Source organism: Stenella coeruleoalba (genome assembly GCF_951394435.1).
Source record: "Stenella coeruleoalba genome assembly, chromosome: X".
Lineage (NCBI taxonomy): Eukaryota > Metazoa > Chordata > Mammalia > Artiodactyla > Delphinidae > Stenella > Stenella coeruleoalba.
Genome location: NC_137152.1, coordinates 91,091,160 through 91,094,788, shown reverse-complemented (window position 1 = coordinate 91,094,788; position 3,629 = coordinate 91,091,160). Strand labels below are relative to the sequence as shown.

The 3,629-nt window shown below is 37.5% G+C and overlaps 1 pseudogene across 1 annotated transcript; it reads left to right on the top strand.

The window, feature by feature from the left end:
- The first annotated feature begins 1,646 nt into the window (after nucleotides 1–1,646).
- LOC307179964 (OCIA domain-containing protein 1-like) lies at nucleotides 1,647–2,200 on the top strand (annotated as a pseudogene). The gene has a single exon. The product of its transcript is annotated as an OCIA domain-containing protein 1-like (transcript).
- Nucleotides 2,201–3,629: the final 1,429 nt, after the last annotated feature.

The window sequence follows — 3,629 nt, the reverse complement described above, 5'->3', positions numbered from 1 at the left end:
CCAGAAGAGGAAGGGATATCACGGACTCAAGGCTCCTCCCTGCAGAGCAAGAGATTCAAGCTATATATTGGGCAGCCCAGATTAGCCAGATAAAGAGTTCAAAACAATAGTAATAAGAATGCTAAATAGGGACCTTCCCTGGTAGCACAGTGGTTAAGAATCTGCCTGCCAATGCAGGGGACATGGGTTCAAGCTCTGGTCCGGGAACATCCTACATGCCATGGAGCAACTAAGCCCATGTGCCACAACTACTGAGCCTGTGTGCCACAACTACTGAAGTCCATGCGCCTACAGCCCGTGCTCCGCAACAAGAGAAGCCACCGCAATAAGAAGCCCACGCACCACAACGAAGAACAGCCCCTGTTCACGGCAACTAGAGAAAGCCTGCATGCAGCAACGAAGACCCAACGCAGCCAAAAATTTAAAAAAAAGAAGAAGAATGCTAGATAGATGCTTACAGTGAGAATTTTAACAAAGAACTAGAAAATATAAAAATGAAACTGTCAGAGCTGAAGAATACAATAACCGAAAAGAAAAATACACAGGAGGGAATTAACAGATTAGATGATACAGAATAAAACGTGTGATATGAAGGATAGAATAGTGGAAATCACCCAATCAGAAGGGCAAAAAGAAAAACAAATTTTGAAAAAATGAGAATAGTTTAAGGGATCTCTGAGACAACATCAAGTGTACTAACATTTGCATTATAGGGGTCCCAGAAGGAGAAGAGTGAAAGGGGTAGAAAATGTATTTGATGAAATTATGGCTGAAAACTTCTTGAACCAGATATCTAGGTACAGGAGACACAGTGAGTCTCAAACAAGATGAACCAAAAGAGACCCACACCAAGATATATCATCATTAAAATGGCAAAAGTTAAAGATAAAGAGAATTTTAAAGGCAGCAAGAGAAAAACAAAGACTCACATATAAGGGAACACCCCCTGATAAGGTTATCAGATGATTGTTCAGTAGAAATTTTGCAGGCCAGAATGTAGTGTCATATATATTTAAAGCACTGAAAAGAAAAAGCCTACAACCTAAGTTACTCTACACAGCAAGGTTATCATTCAGAATTGAAGGAAAGATAAATATACTAAACCCACCCTACAAGTAATGTGATATATATAAAGCTATAAAGTCTCCACCAAAAAACTATTAGAATTAATAAATGAATTCAGCAAAGTTGCAAGGTACTCTATACACTAATAATAAACTATCAGAAAGAAAATGCAAGAAAACAATCCCATTTACAATCCCATCAAAAGAATAAAATACCTAGCAATAAACTTAGCCAAGGAGGTAAAAGACCTATACTTCAAAAACTATAAGACATTGATGAAGGAAATGGAAGATGATACATATAAATGGAAGGATATCCCATGTTCATGGATTGGAAGAATTAATATTGTTAATACTATCCAAAGCGATTTCCTCCCATACATCACCAGTGCTTCTGGGTCATGGTCATTTTGAGCCTGTATCTGGGTGACTTCTAGGCGGTCGTGTCATTGACTGCTCCCCACCCCCCAACTCCGCTGTGGTCCTGCGTGTCTCCTGCCCTCCCATCCCCACTGAGCCCTCTCGGGTCCCCTCTGGGCCTTCTGCCCCTGGTCACCAAGGTTTGCTGTGCTCTCACCCACTGGTGTCATTTGGAGGAAAGATGAATGGGAGGGCTGATTTTCAAGAGACAAATGCAGAAGTTCCAAGACCAATTCCCCACATAAGGGCTGATTACATTCCAACAGAGGAAGAAAGAAGAGTCTTTGCAGAAGGCAATGATGAAAGCTTCTGGTCCAGATGAATCCTTTCAGGTCATCCCAAATATGGTTCCATCCCTAAACATATTTGCTTGCATCATGGGATACTTTGCTGGAAAGCTTTCCTATGTGAAAACTTGCCAAGAGAAGTTAAAGAATCTTGAGAATTCCCCTCTTGGAGAAGCTTTATGATCAGGACAGGCATGACGATCTCCACCAACTGGGCACTATTCTCAGAAGTCAAAATATGACTCAAACATGAGGGGTCATTTATCTTTTGTGACAACGCCAGCAGCAGACAACATAGAAAAAGAGATGCTTCCTCATTATGAGCCAACTCCATTCAGTGCTTCTATGAATGAATCTACTCCCACTGGTATTACTGATCATATTGCCCAAGTCAAAGTAAACAAATATGGAGATACCTGGGATGAGTGAAAAATTGCATCATTGGACCTACTGAAGAAGTTTCAATATCCAGCGTCATCTAGGTGGTCATGAACATCTGCATGCTTTGAGCTCAGCAGCAGTCTTCATAAACACATTTAAAACTAGAACCTGGGTTTTTGTGGTTTGGCTTATGAAGATGATGTTGTAAAAACTTAAATGTTAATGTAATATTGTGTGAATATATTCATTTGGGGGAACTCTCTGAATGATGGTAGTATACCACGATTGTACACAGTTTGTGAAATTGTTTTAAGTTACAGGGCAAGGATACTGTTATAAAACTATCAAGTGAGTGCAATGCTCTAGAATCACTGTATCTGGAAATAAATGATACCTGCATGTTGAATTGGGGTGGGTGGGTGTAGCAATCATAATTTTAAGTCTTAAACTTTATATCAAAAATTATTAAAAAGTCTTTCTCCAGTGTTTGCTGTATTCTCTTAATGTTTACGGTAAATAAAATATAAAGGAACATGCATTAAAAAATACTATCCAAAGCAATCTACAAAGTTAATGCAATCCCTAACAAAATACCCATGACATTTTTCACAGAACTAGAACAAATAATCCTAAAATTTGTATGAAACCACAGAAGACTGAAAATAGCCAAAGCAATCTTGAGAAAAAAAAGAACAAAGCTGGAGATATCATGCTCCCTGACTTCAAACTATACTACAAAGCCACAGTAATCAAAACAGTGTGGAACTGACACAAAAACAGACATAGATCAAGGAAACAAAATAGAGAGCTCAGAAATAACCCCCCTCACATATTATCAATTAATCTATGACAAAGGATGCAAAAATATACAATTGGGGAAAAGACAGTCTCTTCAATATGTACTGTTGAGAAAACTGGACAGCTACATATAATAGAATGAAATTAGACCATTTTCTCATACCATATACAAAAATAAACTCAAAATGCATTAAAGACCTAAATGTAAGACTGGAAACCATAAAATTCCTTGAATAAAACACAGGCAGTACACTCTTTGACATGTCTTATCGATATTTTTTGGATCTATTGCGTCAGGCAAAGGAAACAAAAGCAAAAATAAACAAATGGGACCTAATTATATTTAAAAGCATTGCACAGTGAAGGAAACCATCAAAAAAATAAAATGACAACCTACTAAACAAGAGAAGTTATTTCCCAATGATTTATCTGATAAAGAGTTAATATCCAAAATATATAAAGAGCACATACAACTCAATATAAAAAAACCAAACAATGCGATTAAAAAATGGACAAAAGACCTGAATAGACATTTTTTCCAAAGAAGACATACAGATAGCTAACAGGCACATGAAAAGATGCTCAACATCACTAATCATCAGGGAAAGGCAAATCAAAACCTCAATGAAATATCACCTCACACCTTTCAGAATGGCTATTATCAAAAAGAAAATAAATA